This window comes from Cupressus sempervirens, chromosome 3, assembly GCF_028749045.1.
Source record: "Cupressus sempervirens isolate cs-2001-9-10 chromosome 3, ASM2874904v1, whole genome shotgun sequence".
Lineage (NCBI taxonomy): Eukaryota > Viridiplantae > Streptophyta > Pinopsida > Cupressales > Cupressaceae > Cupressus > Cupressus sempervirens.
The window spans coordinates 734472266-734485548 of NC_143120.1; the positions used below are offsets into that span (position 1 = coordinate 734472266).

The 13283-nt window shown below is 32.4% G+C and overlaps 1 pseudogene; it reads right to left on the reverse strand.

Moving 5' to 3' along the window:
- Positions 1-329: 329 nt before the first annotated feature.
- LOC149568870 (putative germin-like protein 2-3) lies at positions 330-1138 on the reverse strand (annotated as a pseudogene).
- Positions 1139-13283: the final 12145 nt, after the last annotated feature.

Sequence of the window (13283 nt, forward strand, 5' to 3'; positions counted from 1 at the left end):
TGTAAATATTTATTCATTGTTTTATTATTTTAATAACATAACGAACAGAAGGCAGTTATTTGTATTATAGATATACTAACCTCGTTATTTAGAACTATTCAAAATAAGTCTAGAACCAATTTTCTTTGTTGAAACGTGTCCCATAAATAGTGCGAGAACGCGATAATGATATTGAGTACTTTTATTTGACTACAATTTTTTTTAATAAAGAAAATACACCGGCACGGAGATTAGAGCCACACTCTGGTACATTTATTCCAAGGAATGGAAAAGAAAAAGGGTGAATAATAAAGAGGGTCTCCCCACGCCTTGTTCTAGTGTTCTTTTATTTATTGAATAGATTGGATGATGCAACGAATTGAGTTGAGCATTGAGCATTGAGCATGGGAATGCTATGCGAATTGCTTCTGAATGTAAACCACGAGCTGTTGGGTGATGCGGAAGGCCTTGCTGAGCACGGAATCGGGGAGAGGGGGGTTCGCGCCAAAGAGAGAATTGGCGATTGTCTGCACTCCCGGGAGCTGGCTGCTCAAAGCAGCGATGGCCACCGCATTCTCCTTCCCCACATTCTGCTGGAAATGCACGAGCGCCTTGGGGAAGACGAACACGTCTCCCTTTTCCAACGTCTTGCTGAAGAAGGTGTTGTTGGTGTCGATAAACCCTACAAAGAGCTCGCCTTCCGCTAGAAAGAGAACCTCGGTGGCTCTGGGGTGGGTGTGAGGAGGATTAATTCCACCCACTGCGTAGTCGATGCGGACCAGAGATATTCCCAACGTGTTCAGCCCCGGTATCTGCATTACGTTGGCAGGGGTCACGTTGGAGCTAACTGCATTGTCGGTGTTCCCCGCCTGCGCCAGCCCCCTGAAGAAGAAGTCCTCTGCCGATGCATCCTTGGCCTCTTTGCAAACGAATCCGTTCACCTTAACTGATCAATACAATTTGTTACTGTTTGCGGTAGTTATAATCACACCAATCATTAATAATCACATAAACGATTAATATTGCTGCACTCACCTTCGCTGTCCAGGACTGCGACGCAGAAATCTTGCAAGGGATCGGCATCCGCCGCCATCACATCTTCACTGTAACAACACATCAACAGGAAGAGTCCCAACGACAATTGCAAGCAAATCATCATTCCCTTCGCCATTTTATGCTGGAGAGTCTCCAGCAGAAGAGCTCAGGATATGGATGTGTGATTGAATATTTGTGTATATTACAAGACCATTACATGCCTATTATATAGGGGAAACATGCGAGGACTAATCCTTTCCCACGTAATTGTTTAATTGTAATATACTTCCAATATCATGCAATTGTTGACCTGTTATTTACGGACTGATTCATGCTGATGGAGTAATTGCTCATTACAATTGAGGGGACCAATTCATTTTTGACGTAGTCGTTAGTTATAATATATTTGGTTAGTAGGTGGTCTTTTCGTTTGCTCGAACTGATTCGGTAGATTTGTTCTTCCCATTCCTCTCTCTTTGTGCAGGAAAGTATATTCATCAACACGGAAATGTTTTCTGCGTATCCACAAAACAGATTCAAATGCTTTAGACTTGGTCGAGTGAGTACGTAAGGGCCCGTTCGGTGAGTGGAATAGGAATACGTATTGTATTCTGGAATAAAAAGTATTCCTGTTCTCCGTTTGGTTCAGCCAATACTTGATGGGAATTCGCGGACCCGAAAATTTACGTTTTCTAAAATTTAAAAAAATGGAATAGGAATACGTATTCCAATAACACCTATTTTGGTGGAATTGCAAAATCCCATTTTTGGGCCAAAAATGGAATACGTATTCCATTTTTACCTCGTATTCCAATCCCGTTTTGGTGCATCCAAACAAGGAATTCAAATTTTTTGGAATACGTATTCCTATTCCTCTCACCAAACGGGCCCTAAGTGTTAGAAAAGTTCCAGCCCTTCCCTTATTTGTGTAGGAACCCACCAACTCTGCAGCCTTGTTCACATTTTTCTCAGCCCGCTTTACATCGTACGATCACGCGCACCGAAGTTTTCGAAATATTAACCAACAGAAGGGCCCGGCTCTATAATATTGTTTTATTAAGTTTGGGATGATGAAATTTTCTTTCTTGTTATGGATTTTTCTATCCATATTTAGTTTTAGGCGATTCATTAGGGGAAGCCACCCCTTAATTTAGAGATTCAATCTCACCACAGGTTCACCCAAAACTTGAGAGTGTTTCCATGTTCCAAAAGGATAGCTTGACACCATATGTATCTCTCTATAGGTGCAATCTACAATAGGTTATTTCACCATTAGTTTATAGAGGCAAAATTTTTCTCGTGAACGAAATTGTTTATCTAGTTAAATACAACATGTAATTAAATCAAATGACATAAAACAAATCTTTATCACAATCTATCTTGAGTGATATAAGTGACACATTCATTGTAGTGTGATAAAGGAATTAGATAAATAAATTCATAAAGGATAGAAATTAAAAATAATTCATTTTACATTCTCAAGGATCATTAAAACTAATAATTGTACAGAATTTAAAGGAAAGAATAGGTGCACGTGTTTAGAAATTTTATAATGTTTATGAGACATGACCTCAAAATATGTTTAATAATAAAGTAAAATAAGATAACTATATTATATTTAGATAGATTAGTCTTCCCTATGTATGTGACAACATAGTTGTAATTTATCTATGAAATAAACTAAGATGAGCTTGAGCTCTGTTCACGTGCTGAACATAGATTGTTTGAGCACGACATCTTTGAATCCTAAGATTTTTAGTTGCAACTAATCCATACTTAAGTCACTGAATTGGCCTATCCGATTCGTCATTATCAAATATTACAAGTTAAACTTTTACGAAAGAATATTGTGAAATTTAATGACGCGAAAGAACATGGGTATTTGAAGGATCATGGTATGTCAAACTAGGTTCTTAAGTGGCAATGAAAATTCAGAAAATTAGTGTCAGGAAAGTTGACAAGTTTTTTTGGAATAAGTTATCATGTTATGCTAAAAATATGTATGAAAAGTGTTAGAATATTTATAATAACTGAGGGTGTGGGGTGAATTAGTTACCCAAGGTCGAGATGTACCAATTGAAAAATCAAACACTTAAACAACTCCAGATCTTATCATTTTATTGCTCGGTCTCCACTATAAATTTCTATTAACATTAGCTAGCGGTTCACTGTTCTAAAATAGCAGGCTTACAGAATGTAAACATTAGTCGATAAAATGCCACAATAAGATTCACATAAGTTTGTCACTAGGTTTGAACATGCAAGCCCAATTTAGGAAAAACCACCAACAACGTTTCACTAAGTTTCACTCTTCTTAAGCGGGCCCTGTTAGGAGCCAACCCTGTAAAAGTTTTCAATACAAAATATTAAATGTGACCTTGTTATTTGAAGGATTGAGTCACCCTATTAGAAGTGGCCTTGTTAAAGGAATTCAGAACATCCCATTAGAACGACAACTTATTAGAGGAATTACATAGACTGTTAGGTCACTATGACTGTTCGGTCAACCTTGATTAAAGGATTTCAAATACTGTTTACAATGGTTAGAAAGTAATAACCGGTTTGATCATTTAAGTATAACTCACTTTGCATGTACACATCTCAGTTCAGTTCTCATGTACCGATTCATTGTGTGGCCTCCATTGTCATCCCAGCTTTGATTTGCTTGGCAACCATTCAAGCAATCAGCCTTCACTTCCTCTCAACTCAATTCAACCTTCTGCTTAGATTCGCCAGTCAATAATGTCAACAATAACTCCAAATCTATGGAACTTGTTTACAAGCATACAGTCTCTCTGCTCATATAGAAATTTTACCCATGTACTTCTTTAAACAGGAAATCATGATCCTTTTCCTTTTAATCAACACTGCAGATCTTAGGATTTAGGATTCAATCCATCAAATAAATTATATATGATCACCATTTTGTTTATCTCTTCTTTTGTAGAAACTTCTCTTGGAATCCATCTCTTAGGCCGTTTACCTAATCCTCTCCTAGAATTAAATGATCAAACTCATTGATTCTTATCTCAACACGCTTTCCATATCCCAAGAAATCAACTTGGCCGGTTAGAAATTATGATTCGTCGCAAACAGTTAAGATGTTGTTCGTTGGGGAACACTGTGTTCTGACACTCAGTCATCATTGGGTTACTCGATTGCTATTAAATTTCTCACTCGACATATACACTGTCACTCGGTCGACACTGATGCTCGGTCAATACTGATTTTACTCGACACTTACTGTAGCCCAGTTGGCACTAGCATCACTTGGCATGTACGTAAAAATTCTTTAGTCTTCTACTATGTTACTCTGTCAAGCCTATACATTTGATCTATCTTTTATCACACTTTCAAGACTTGATCGTTACTGGCTTCTCCTCTTGTAACATGATTTGAACAATCAATACATCTTGTCAAATTCCAACTAATCAAGTGTCAATTTTTAGTTTCCTCATCAAAACTCAACCTATCCTCTAGATGCTTCTGTTATGAACAACTTCTCAAATCCTCTTAATCAATCAAATAGATATGGCAGTTAGATCAGATAACACTATCTCACCAATAGGTTTGACATTAATGACAACAAAACAATTGTTTCAATTGTAGTTTCCAACAAGAAATTGTACAAAATTAAATCTAGTTTGTAATATGAAAATCATTTTCTGAAAGAATGATTTCTATATGATGAAACCTTTAAATTTGAATACATTAGTACAATTTTTCTTTATAAGAAGATTAGAAACAGGTGAATGGCTAACCATCTTAAACAAAGTCAAATGATAATATTTTTTTTTTTACAAGATTCTAGATCTAAGTAATACAATTATGTTAGGATGTAGCACATATTTGTTTATAATTTATTTCTAAGAAATTAGATAATTACAAATTTTCCATTAATTTTTTTTTTGTAGAATATTAAATCTCATATTTGACCACCTTAAGTTATTATTGAATTCATCAAATTGATAACATTTTTTTTTTGTTATAGTAGGAGAAGCGTAAAATGTGACGTAATAATAAATATTTACAAAATGCGATATTATTTTTAAAAAATAGCTTCTTCTTTTTTTTTTTTCAATGAAGACTTATATTTCATATCGTCACTTTTTGGCATACCATGATCTCCTACATATCGACACAGTAAAAACAAAAATGTACACTATCTCCAAGGCAATTAGTTCTAAAATGAAGTATTGTGAAAACGATAAAATAGTGACAAGGAGAACATGACTTGGGAAATATATGAGGCAAATATCCATATTACAATTTCTCAATGAGTAAAAGTAGCTTGAAATATATTAATGTGAATGAAACAATAAACCTTACAAATCGAGGAGAATATTGAAGCTACGATGCGAAGGGGGAAATGATGGAACATAGAAGGACTATTTCTTACCAAGGTATATTTAGATCATAAAAAAATTATGCAATAAGTTATAATTGGTATAAGAGGGTTCTAGAAAGGGAAGGGCTTGACATGCACCAGATGAATGAGTTTCTACAACCTCATTGTAACGCAAACTTATAATTTTCCAAGTCTAGAAGTCATTTGATATAATTGATTAAAAATAAAATAAAGACAAACCAGAAAGAATCATAAAACATATACGTGGTTGATGAGTGAAAAAGAATGAAATATTAAATAGACAAGGGTATGTGCGTGTAGGTATACGGTAATCGTATTTTTATATGGAGCTAAATTAGACTCAAAGGGTAATTTTTTTCCAACTTTTGTTAGTATAGTTTCCCCTTGAATTATTCTACTAGCATTTGGGGGAAATGCCCCTTTCCTGGTGTATGAGAAAAATCCTTCTCATGCCCCTTTTCTAGGTATACAACGAGGTCAAGGGGTAACGACCTTGTGGGGGGTTTTTAGGGGCACCACCGCTAAAACTTCATCTGAATTTTATTATTATATTTTCTCTATTGGTTGTTATATTTATGATACAAATTTTGTAACCCACATAAATCTTTTTAAAAAATATTAAACTTAGGATTTAAAAATGATTAATTTGTATAATATTTCAACACTATTGAGCTCTAAGGGATTGTAGATTAAAAATTGTTACATTCAATAGATAATAATATTGGACTCTATTTGGTGGGGGCAGCCTTAGATTGGATGAAACACGATCCATTATTGTGTCTTCTTGTTGGGCTTAATTTTCTAGTTGAGGTCAGACGAGGGTTAAATAATTTCTTGAAATTTTATTATTTCAACTAGTTTAATAGATATTATGGTGGCATGAATGACCCTTCAATCTTTAATTTTATTCAACAGCGTTTCATTATTTCATCTTTGTTGGAATTTTGGATTCCTAGAATTATAATTGACGATTCAAGGTATTTTCTATTTTATTTATACATACATGTGTACTCTTACTCATTCTATTTTTTTAGGGGCACCCTTATAATAATTATACAAGTTTGGATTGATTTGTTTGAGTAAAAAATATGCTAGTGTCTCAGTTTGACAAATTCCCAATAATTAATTTAGAAATAGATAATGCGTTTGTTAATACTTGGATAAACCTTATTATTTTATCCTATAGAATACGCATTTTTGAATATTTTCAAGGTTTCTATGATACAATATGACTCTTAGGCTAGTTTTACTAATACTCCTTACATTATTTAATTTAAGTTTTACTTTGATTGAGTGTATAATGTGGAACTCTCTAGGCATTGCTTACTGTAAATGCTTCTATTTAGTACCTAAAATAAATATAGTCCTTGGTATCATTAGATGTAGAGAGTCGACATTGATATTATTATGTTATTATATTCTTTAAAAAAAAAAGGTTTCTTTACCTTTTGGCAAATCCTCTATTTATTGGTATCTTCCTTCACAAACTTGGGTCATGCAAAGAATAAATAATTATTTATGTGAATCCATGAAACCAAATACCTTGAAATGACTTTGTTACTATGGGATAAAACTCTATTATGGGTTGGTAAATTGGTTTGAAGTTATCATTTTAGTCTAGGACATCATCCCTATTCCAACCACGTGGGTGCCAACTAATAGTGAAATTATATGGGAAGTATGCCCTAGGAGGGTTGTGTGCATTCTTTTGTATCTGTTAAGAATATTATTATAAATATATGATGCATTCTTACCATTTTTTTTGTGAACCAAAATGATATGGTTCAGGATTTAATTGCTAAACCATAAATTTTATACGAATGACACATACTATACCATCAAACATATGCCTTTAATATTTAAAGCATTAAATAAAATTATTTTAATTTATATGCTACGATTACATCTTCATCTATATGATACAAGAAATAATATGTCGCTTTCCACTCAATATAGATCTAGATAAAGATTCATTTTATAGACTTTTGATTTAATTATATTAGTTATGTCACTTGATACACAATTGTATACATAATGAAAATCTCAACTTATAAATTAATGGAGAAACAAAAAGCACATGAGTGGATGTATGCAAATCCAAATCCCAAACCACATAAATAAAAGAATTTTTTTTTGGTTAGTAATGATTTAGTGTAGAATAACTAAAACTCATGACGGAATTACCGCAAGGCATTCAAAGGGATCTATAGATAAATAGGATTTAGACATTTCATAACTTTTATGAGATATACCATTAAATCAATTTAAAAATAAATTAAAATGGTCCATTATATCACGTTTTCATATATTGATGTCCCTTATCTATGTGAAAACATACTTTTAATTTCTCTATAAAACAGACAAAGGGGATCCTAAGTTCTATTGACACGTTGACCATAGATTCTTTGACCAATATATACTTAAACTCTCAATTTTTTAGTTATAGTTAATCCGTATTTGTGTCGTTGAATTGGAGTACTTGATTCATTGTTTTTTTAAAATTATAAATCTAATCCGTATAAGTTAATATTTTTTAATTTTATGACATGAAATAGTAAAAAATAAATGTAAGTAAACTTCAAGGGGACTACTTATAAAATGATGTATGGTGAAATTGAGAAGACAGTGGCAAGGGAAACATAAACTAGGCGAGATATTAGGAAATTATCCATATTATAATTTCTCAATTGGTAAGAGTAGCTCGAAATATCTTAACTTGAATAAAATAGTTAAACCTACAATTCAATGAGAACATTGAAATTATGATCCAAAGAGGGAAATGATGGAACCTAGAAGGATTGTTTCTTACTATGATACATGTAGATCATAAAGAGTATTAAAAAGTTATAATTGGTATAGGAGGGTCCTTGCAAGGGAAGGACTTGGTAGAGCCTATAAATTTGAGTTTTTACAACATCTCTGTTACATAAATTGATAATATTATACATCTTGAAGTCATTTAATACAACTAATAAAAAATAAAGTAGAGACAAACACGAGAGAATCGTAAAGGATTCACGTGGTTGATGAGTGAAAAAGAATAGAAAATTATATAGACAAGGGCCAAGTGCATGTAGGTACATGGTAATGAGGTTATTATTTGGAGCCTAATCTAACCGAAAATGTAAAATTTCCCCATCTTTATTAGCGTATTTCCCCCCTTAATCATTTAAATAGGGTCTGCGGACAGTGTCCTTGGGTTGCTTCCTCTTATAGTATAGGTCGGGTTCAAGGGGCAACATCCCCCAAAAGTTTGTCCAAATTTCAAATTATTTTACAACGGCATCAAAAGTTAGTTTTTCTATTGGCTGACATATTTCTAACCATAATTTTGTAATTGACACAAGTCTTGTTAAAATGTATTAGGGTTATGAATTTCATATGATAAATTTGTAGCATCTTTTAATAGTATTGAGTTGTAATGGATTATTGATTATAACTTTTTAGATTTAGTAGATTAATAATATTGGATTCTTTTGTTGGTGGATGTAGCCCAATATTGGGTGACCAACGATAAAATGTTGTGAGATCATCTCGTTGTGCCTAATTTTCTAATTTAGGTCACACGAGGGTCCTATTTCTATTTCTTAGTTTCTTATTGTTGTAACTAGTTTAATGGACAAGTTGGTAGTGTGTGCAGCCCTTTGATCTTCTATTTTATTCAGTACAATTTTATTACTTGATTTTTGTTAGAATTCTTGATGCCTATTTGTGTAATTGATGATTCAATACATTCTCTATTTTATTTATACTCACGTGTGTACTCTTGCTCACTATATGCCATTAGGAACACTATTATAATATAATTGATAGAAATTTAGATTCCATTAGTTGAGTAAAATATATGCTAGTGCGTTAATTTGGCTGATTTCTAGGATTAATTGACAAAGAGATAATGTATTGGATGATATTTGGCTAAATATTATTATTTTATCTCATTTTATATGTTTGTTGAATACTTCAGGCTTTCTATGATATAATTTGATGGTTAGGCAATGTTACTAATATTCTCGACTTAATTTAATTATATTTTCACCTTGATAACATTTTTTTTTCTTGTAGTACGAGAAGCATAAAATGTGATGTAATCATTCATATTTACAAAATGTGATACTTTTTTAAAAATTTAAAGGAAGAGGGCAAAAGTGTGATGATGTCTATAGAAAATAATAATTATATAATATTTCAATGGTTTGGATTGTACAGTGTAATATATAATCATGAAGAAGGAAAGTGTATGCCAAAATCTGCATAGAATTATAATTATAAATATTTTCACATTTTAAAACATTTTGTATGATTTGACATTAGGAAGGGAAAATGTATGCTAATATTTTAAAAAATGATCGTCAAATCATATTGTCTAAATTGAAGTTAGGCAATCTATATACTCATATTCACAAAAGACAATAATTATAAAATATTACATGCTAATATCTGCATAAATTAATAATTATGTAATATTTCAACGTTTTCAATATTTTAGATAATTTTATGTAGCATGTGATTAAAAGGGCATAAAATGTATTATAATAGATGAATAGAGAGTAATAATTACAAAATATTTGCACAAATTTTTAAAACTATTTGCATTCAACGAAATTCTGTATCATCGGCTCGAAGCATTTCTGTTGCAGAACCCATGCCGCATCTTAAAATTCCAAGAATGTTCTTTTTTACATAAGAAATAATAAATGACATTTCCAATCGTTAAAATACTTCTTCTTGTTAAATATTTGGGATTTAAAACAAATTAATCTTCCTAAAAATTGTAGTACAACTTATATTTGTTATTTTCCAAAAAGTTTGAGGCTGAGTTTTGTATATGACCGCTTTTGTTATTCCTACGTTAGATGCACCATCTCCTGTATGAGCACCAAATGTATCTCCCAGTACTACTTCAAGAGATTCGACCCTGCTGGGACTTGCGACATCCATTTCACTAGATGCTTTAAGGAATAATTTTACTAGATTGTTAAAATTAATAATCTGCCAAGCATTGATACCAACACTGTCAATTCTTCCAATGGAGCTTATGTGGTTTTTACATGGTAGACAAGTGACAGATTCATTTGAGGAACAATTTTAGGCCCCCATTTCATTCTCTAAATGCTATGTAGCATAATATCCCGTGCATCCATTTATAATGCTTAGGCTACTTCCCACCAAAATATAAATAATGTGTGATCCATTGATATTTCAATAAATATATCACAAGTAATTATACTACATTGGATAGAGTGCTATCAGAAAGTTAGAAGAATCCTTTCCTAGGGGTAGATAGTAATTAATCAAATCAGACGTATCATGAATTATACATACAATAAAATATTATTTAATACGTCATTTAATTTCTATGAAATCATGCTGATTTAAAGATTTCCCATTTAATCGATGGTCAAATATAAATGATTCATTAAGCAACAATACTATATTTTAATTTAGGTTGCCTCATTCTTTTTCTAGGGTATCTTTTAGTTTTATGCTGGATAAAATTAGAGAAACAATATGGCTTCAGAGATCTGTGTCTTTTTTTGTAGATTTCATTTGACATTGTGCATGAGCTTCATGTGCCTCTGTATGCTTGCATGTAAATAGAAGGATGAAACAGATGTGGCCAATATAGGGTAGACAAAAATTCAATACATGGAAAATATGGACACGTTTGGCTACAGGAATAAAAATATGGGAATAGGAATTATTATTCTAGTTTAGTTATTCTGGAATAGAAAATGAGAATAAGTATGTATTCCTATTCTTCATTTGGTTAGATGAAATTGAAATTGGAGTTTGAATAATAGATAAAGAAAGTCAACAGGCCAATTCTCGTGTGCCTTTTCACTCTTGATGGATGTTTCATTCTAGAGACCTTGAGGCTTCTAAGCGATGAATCACAATGAGGACTGAGGATGGAACTTGGATCTTGTCTTTAACAAAAACACGGTCTAGTCTTGCCAATTTGATATCTTGATTGACCTTGTCATTCTTGAAAATTAGGTTCCAATGAGCATCCTCACTTAGCTATTGGAGATGGAGGAAAACTTAATAGAAGAGACATCAACAACTTAGCTTCCCAGAATGATATGCCATGGTATAATTGCTTTGGCTCACCCTTGCTCATATAATTTGCAGCCAAGAATAGGGGAAACACCAGAAGTGCATAAGAAGTGTGAGGCATAATTGAAGTTACCGTATAAAGCTCTGAAGTCGTAGGATCACATTGTGAGATTTTTTCACGATTTCATTGTGTACGAGTCCAAGAGTATCTATGAAGGGAAAAAGGAAGAGGATGTTCGAGTTCCTTGTGATTTTCTTCATCGGTCAGGTAATAAGATGCTTCATGTCCCTAAACATTCTTGATGTTTTGGCATATGATCTCAGTATTCAAAATCAATGCCTTGAATCCAATAGTGGTTTTCCCAAGAGTGAAACCTCTGTTCAAAATTGGTCATTTTACAAATTTCTTTAGCAAACCAATTTCTCTGACTTGGGTGCTCTCGGTGAATCTCCTCATGGACATGAAATTTAAATTTTCATGAAATATGAGTAGAAAAATTTAGGAAAGGAATACATATTCCAATTCCACCTATTTAGGTGGAATTACAAATGCTCAATTTTGGGCCAAAATGAGAATACGTATGAACCTATTCTCAATTTTGATTTGGTGCAACCAAAGGAAGGATTAGAAATTTTCATAATTTACATATGCCTAATACCTATTCCAGTCTAATTGCTACTGCCAAATGGGCCCTAGGAGAATACACCATGGAAAATAGGAGCATCTGGTGACAAATAATGTCAAGCTCTTTTTAGTAATTTTGCACGGTTAGTGCTGGCATTTCGGAGTTTGTGTTGGAAAAAAAAACTGCTATGATTTTCTTGTTAGGTTTACATAAATATAACTTGTGATAGACATTTGAGTATAGATCTGTGTACATTGCACAGCCTTCATAGTAGTTTGTGATTTCAATAATTGAAAATTTTGTAGATTTCTTGTGCTGAATTCATTGTTTGTGTATTCATTAAAACAAGACATTCTACTTTATGTTTGGGTATTCATTTAAAAAATATAATTTTTTCAATGGGTTTCAATAGATTTCATTTTTGATTGTTGTAAAAAACTTGTTTTCATGGGGAAAGATGTGAGGTCCCTCCTCACATGTACTTATTAAATATGCATCTCTCTGTTAAAACTGTTGTAGGAGATTAGAATGGATATGAAATAATGTTTAATGGTTTAGATGTCCTAATAAGAAGTGACATCCTAATACATTCGTGTTTTAAATATTCAGTGATTCATGAACAAACTACATTATCTCGACTGTTTAAACATTAAAATTTCACTAACGATGATACAAGGCTTTCTCACCTAATCATAAGGGTGTTGATTTTGATACCTGGACGATTAAGTTTTATGCTTCAGATAGTTCAGTATTCTTTTATTGGTGACGTAATGATGTTTAGGTATATACATGCCTAATGAGGATTATACTAGTACTTAATCTGAATTAATGAATAAGTTATGTTATTATTGATTATGTGATTTTTGATGATTAAATGTGAATAGAAATGAATTAAACAGTTAATTATATGAGAGATTCATGTAACTATCCAGATAAATTTTGAATATATGTATGTAATTTTCTTGAGCTATTGATATGCGTAATGAGTGTGTAGGGTATTTTAGCTGAGAAAATCTAACGGAGAAACAAAACTGAACCCTATGTACTGTTTGTGGAAACTATGGTTAAATTTGATGAAGGATACAAACCTTGTTGTTTGTATTTTATTTGTATTGTGAATTGAACGAATGTATCATTCTGTAATCAGTAAATGTTAATGTTTTGTAACAATGTTTTTATAGTGTCCCTTGACACTCGTGAATTGTATATGCATTCCA